This window comes from Priapulus caudatus, unplaced genomic scaffold (assembly GCF_000485595.1).
Source record: "Priapulus caudatus unplaced genomic scaffold, Priapulus_caudatus-5.0.1 Scaffold33, whole genome shotgun sequence".
In the NCBI taxonomy this organism is placed as follows: Eukaryota; Metazoa; Priapulida; class Priapulimorpha; order Priapulimorphida; family Priapulidae; genus Priapulus; species Priapulus caudatus.
In genome coordinates this window covers 217,187-223,404 of record NW_014577094.1, presented here as the reverse complement: position 1 = coordinate 223,404, position 6,218 = coordinate 217,187, and the positions used below count along the sequence as shown (strand labels likewise).

The 6,218-nt window shown below is 53.2% G+C and overlaps 1 protein-coding gene across 1 annotated transcript in view; it reads left to right on the top strand.

Moving 5' to 3' along the window:
- LOC106816696 (5'-3' exoribonuclease 2-like) overlaps positions 1-6,218 on the top strand; it is a gene marked incomplete in the record, with an annotated part of 98,043 nt that overhangs the window by 71,641 nt on the left and 20,184 nt on the right.

Genomic DNA, 6,218 nt, shown 5'->3' with positions numbered 1-6,218 from the left:
GGTAATGACACAATGACGAGCAGCAGTGGACGATGATCACGATGGCAGTGATGGAGGATGAAGATAGCAGTGACGATCGATGTGAGCACGCGACAGTGACCGATAACAACGGCGGTAATGACAATAACGACAGCAGTGACGACGTTGACGATGGCACCGACACCTGTGTCGACCGCTGCCGTAATTTTCGTCGCAACACTCACCTGTCGTGCGGTCGTGTGAGATAGAAATGGCGGCTCTCGTAGCTAAAAGGCCGCTGCCCCGCACGTCGCACAGGTCACCATGAATAGCTGGAACGCAGCCGACGTCACCTCAGCCATTGTTTACACACGTCAGGCATCTGCATGCTTCCACACGCGCGCGCTCTCTCCGCAAAACAACGAGTTGACGAGAGAAACAGAGAGTGAGGACAGAGATAGAGAAAGAGAGAGAGAGGGAGGGAGAGAGAAAGAGAGAGAGAGGGTGAAATATGCCACGCCACGCCGCCGCGCGGCATTCAGTCGTGTGTCTATCGGTGGAAGGGCGGTAAATGGTAATAGCAGTACGTGTTAGTATGTGGGTGTGCGGGTCCTGAAGAGCTAAATTTAACGAAATGTCTCCCCCCACCTCACCCCTTTCAAGTGCGACGCGCCGTTCCCGCCATGAAAGACGCGTGCGTGCGTGCGTGCGTGCAATTCGACTATCGCTCTAGTGTAGATCGGCAAAAGTTGCTCGCGTAGCCCTGCGTGTGTGCGTGTCTGTGTGTGCGTGTCTGTGTGTGCGTGCTCGACTGCGCGTAGGGTTAAAATGTATCAAATCGAAAAGTTTGGCTTATACGTGAGAGGGGGAGGGGGAGGGAGATAGAGGTACGACAAGCACCCGCTGTTCCCCCGCCTGTTCACTGCGGCCGCGTCGTTGTCAGTTGCTTTACTCCCGAGAGGAAACACGTTTGGAGTTGCCGCGCGCGCGCGTGGAATTAGCGTGTGGACGGTCGGCCCGGCTCAAAGCAACGCCGAACCTTCGGTCGCAAATAAACCTCGGCGTTGCCTCGTATAGAATGAGACGCTTGTAAGTAAGGGCTTTGACGTAGTATAGTGTGGTCGCTGTTGCCTTCCCTGCGTGCACGCGTCTGTCAGGGAGGCGAAGGGGGAGAGGAGGAGGGGGGAGATGAAGATAGGATCGTGCGTGTTTCATCACATGCCCGTACGTGGCTCGTCGCGACGTTGTCCCGAGATTATACAACGACGAGTAGCTATATGCAATTCATAACCCCGCTCTAATGCGACATTTGAAATTCATTGCGGGGAAGGAGAGCGAGAGAGCCCCGCAAACAAACAGCGACGCGGGCAGGCCAGCGCTGGGCGGTCGGTGGTGGCGACGGCGGAGGGAGAAGCAACGGCAAGAGTTGTGTGGGAGCGGCCATGGAGCGCCGGCATTTAAAATTCATGGTGTTATGAACATATAGAGTGCATTAGCCGGCAGAAAGCGCAGGTTGTGTTTGGAGAGAGAGAGCGAGTCATCGCCGTCAGCTGTTTTCTTTGTAAATAGCAATGTTTGGATAATCAAATGGCCTGCTTGTTCATTTGAATGATTCCGCGTCCCGAATTGCGTAGTACGACGAGATCGCTAGCTGACGCTGGTGCATGCAGCTGAGAGCGTGGTGGCTGCTGCTGCTGTCTACTGGCTACATAGCTCAACGCCGAGCACAAGGTACTGGGAGATGTTGTGAGTGTGGAAGAAGACATGGCGACGGGAGTGTGTGAGAATGTGTGGGAGGAGATTGAGGGGTTGGAAAAGAAGGGGGAAGTATGGGCGATGACGAGGATGCATGAAAAGGGACAGACACGTGTGGAAGGGGAAGGCAGGGATGGGCGGATGGATGACAGGTGGGAGACAGAATTGGCATCATTAGCTGTAACGCGCGAGATCATGCAACAGTATGTCTAATCAAATGCCTAGTGAGTTTATTATATTTTGTATTCTGCTTAGTTTCCATTACTGTGAGTATCATGAAGGGTGTATACGTGTGATGCGTAAGACAATTTTCAAGCGTTCGTTCCTCGAACCGCCAACAAGTGAACATCGTTTCATACGCGGCCGCACGACGACGCTGTCTGCGGGCGCGGCGTCTGCGAACAGCCAACAAGTGAACATCGTTTCCGACGCGGCCGCACGACGACGCTGTCACCGCGTGTTTACTCAATCCCTAGATGCCTATTGGCAACAGATTAGCACCGTCTCCTTTGTGCCCGTCTCTCAGATCTGCCTGCGTCGAACGTGAGAAAGCTATTCCGCCGCCTCCGCCGCCACCGCCGCCGCCGCCGCAGCAGCAGCAGCAGCAGCAGCGCTCTCCGCCGTTTTTCTTTCGCCGCGTTTTCGCAGCCGACACATGAAAAGCGCCGTCGCCGTGGCGGGCCCGCGGCGCTGCGCACCTCGCCGACGTTAATTGGTCGCGTTCGAACCGGCGCGGCAGAGCCGTGGCGGCCATCTTGAAGTCCGGCGTGACTGCGCGCGACCGGCAGGGAACGCCGTTGTAGATTTGTAAAGCTGTTGTTGTGAACGTGTCTATATTGCTCACCATATATTTCTCTCTCTCTCTCTCTCATGCTCGCTTTCTCGCTCTTTCCATCGCGCACTCTCTTTCTCTCTCGCTCTCTCTCTGTCTCTCTCTTTTTCTTGCTTTCTCTCGGTGTGTCCCTCTCTTGCTCTCTCGCTCTCGCTGTCTCGCTCTTTCCATCGCACTTTCTCTCTTTATACTTGGTGGGGGGGGGCTTGTTAGCAGTGACATTTGCATTTCTGCATTGACCGTACCGTCGTACCGTTCCGCCAGCACGGTGGCATCCCGGCGCACGCAGGCAAAGCTTCTAGAAGCACGTAGCTGTCCGCAAATAGCGCACGTAATTAGTTAAAGCTCCGTCGGTATTATTCGGCCGGGCCTGCGAGGCGACGGCGGCAGGTATGCGCGCGTACGGACGGCGGGGGGGGGGGTGCAGGCGCGCGCGCGCGTGCTCTTTCCGCTTTCGTCTGCATTTGCATCCCCGGACCCGGCGTGCGATCATTACCCGCGCCCGTGTTTACCTGTCGCTGTAGCGGACGTTGCCGTGTGTGCGTGCGTGCGTGCGTGCGTGCGTGCGTGCTTGCCGCGGCGGTGGGTGGGCTATGCACGCAGTGAGTAGCGGTGCTGTCGAATGCAATGCTCCGCCCCCATGTTTTTCTACTGTCGAGTCGGTTCGCATATCTGAACTAGCCATCGCTTCGTTGTTCGTTTCACAATAGCAGGAATTATTCGCTACGAGCAAAATCGATCTCTTGCATGATTATGTCCCGTTAGTTTCACAGTGCACCCTACCTGAATAAATAAAATTTTCAGACGACAAACATTTTTGGTCCCACAGCAGGTATCGTCGGGGGTGTGTGCGACGCCTCCATTTTTTCGGGTTTTGGGCCACGTTGTCAGAAACAGCATGTAAACCATGTGGTACAAAATGTCACAACCGTCGCACGATACTCACGACATAGTGTCATAACTATTTATGTTTTCGACAACGGGGCCCTGGCTAGGCTGACACGAGATTAGCATGGATGACTTATGCAGTACTATCCCTCTCATGGAACGAAATTGAGCTGGTGATGTTAGTAGAACTACATGTTCTGTTACGTGTGGAACATGAGGTTAGCATGGAGGACTCGTGCAGGACTATTTCTCTCAGGAAGCTGTGATGAAGGGGGGTGTTATGGTAGTGCGCATGGTGGGATGATGACCCATCATCAGCGAGTCCTGCTCACAAGTGTCATCTCACGATGCAACAATTATCCGACGAGTGACGATGGTAGTGTCGCGCCGCTGTCTTAATGACGATCATTATTGTCAACAGCCGCGCCGTCGCAATTAGGTCGTGACTGTCGTCGTATTGTCGTCTTAATTGTCTAATCGCCCGAGTGTCGTGTGTGCGGCGATGACGGTTTGCGTGGTCGCCGTGTCACGTTTGCAACAAGTGTGGTCACCATGATGTCGTTGTGACAATCCGCGTTGTCGCCATGTCGTTTTCACCACCAGTGTTGTGACTACGTGTTTGTCACCGAAAGCATTGTCACCATGTCATGGCGACCGTCAGCATTGTCACCATGTCATGGCGACCGTCAGCATTGTCACCATGTCATGGCGACCATCAGCATTGTCACCATGTCATGGCGACCATCAGCATTGTCACCGTATTTTAGGCCATCACTGTTGGCGGCACTACCATCCCAGTTTGTCATTGACATGTCTCTTCATTGTCATGAATCACTGTCGCATTCAATGTCGTAAAAAATTGTCGTTGTCGCATTTTTTTTCCAGCTGCTCCCGCGATGGTCCCGAATATGTTTTGTGAGTCGTAAAGTAGCTGCTTTGCTTTTTAAGTGCTGCGCCGAGTTGTGAGTAAATATCGTGTTATGAAGGAAACGTTTTGTCTCTTGCGCTGCGTGCATCTCTACTCTTTGGTAGGAGCGGCGGGCGGCCCGCTCAGCCGCCGCCGCCGGGGTACGCCGAGTGAAAACAATGCGCGCCTAAGCCAACACAGAGTCTCCTGCGACCGCACCGAGTTGTGTGTTTAACTTGTTACGCATTGTGTCGGGGGCGGCTCGTCGTTGAACGAACATCGATTTTTCGCGTGCGCTTCTCTCTGTCCCTCTCTCTCCTCCCCTCTCTATCTCGCGCGCTCTCTCTCTCTCTCTCTCTCTCTCTCTCTCTCTCTCTCTCTCTCTCTGCTCTCTCTCTCTCTCTCGTCTCTCCTCCTCGCTGCTCTCTCTTGCTCTCTCTCTCTCTCTCTGCTCTCTCTCTGCTCTCCTCTCTCTCTCTCTCTCTCTCTCTCTCTCTCTCTCTCTCTCTCTCTCTCTCTCTGCTCTCTCTCCTCTCTCTCTCTCTCGCTCTGCTCTCTCTCTCTCTCTCTCTGTTCCCTCTGTCTCTCGCTCTCTCTCTCTCCTCTTCTCTCTTCTCTCTCGCGCCGCGCAGCCACGCGCGGAATGAATCGAATGAGTCTATTTGCGTGCACCTGTCGTGTGAGCAGGGAAGTTAGGGGGCTTCGGTAAATTTATTATCACTCGGCAAACGTCGCCCCCTAGTCGGCAGCCCGGCTTCATGCAGCCTCGCTGGAGTCGGCTGCTATAGGGCGACGGTGCGCGTACGAGCACGCCCATTTCCGATGTCGGTTTGAGATTTGACCGATTGTGGAGTAAGAAGCTGTAACTCATAATTTGCTTCATGCCTCTTTGGCAGCGCAATTCGTGTGAGGGAGTCGGTGCGAGTGTAGAGTCGGCAGCAGCGGGGGCAAGTAACTAGCAGGCCACAACTCCTTCCATTCCCCTGGCCCCCACGTTTCCTGCTCTTCTCCCTCTTCTCCCCAAGTACCTATCCCTCTTCTCAACACCCTACTCGACCATAATATACATGTACCAAGATGCCTGTCCTCCTCTCGCCGTCTGCATGCAATACACCAGACGCACCGGGCAATGACCGATTGACGACGGATGCTGATATCAGTGAGTTGAGACGATGATGATGACGAATATTAGTGACAACGATGTGAGACGATAATATTAGTGACGACGAATGACGATGACGAATATTAGTGACAACGATGACGATGACGAATATTAGTGACAACGATGTGATGACGAATATTAGTGACGATGATGATGATGACGAGTATTAGTGACGACCGAGATGATGACGAATAGCAGTCGACGACGATGACGAGATGATTATTAGTGACGACGATATTGAATGACGAATGTAGTGACAACGCATGTGATGAACCGATATTAGTGACACGATGCGAATGAGAGTATTAGCTGGACGAGATGATGATGACGATAGAGTGACGACGATGACGATGACGAGTATTAGTGACGACGATGATGATGACGAATATTAGTGACGACGATGACGATGACGAGTATTAGTGACGACGATGACGATGACGAATATTAGTGACGACGATGATGATGACGAATATTAGTGACAACGATGATGATGACGAATAGTAGTGACGACGATGACGATGACGAGTATTAGTGAGGACGATGACGACCGACGCCGATGAAGACAACGATGACTACGATGACGGCGGCAGTGACGATGATCACGACGGCAGTGATGAAGATGAAGATAGCAGTGACGACAATGACAGCGACAGTGACGCGATAACAACGGCGGTAATGACAATGACGACAGCAGTGACGATGATCACGATGGCAGT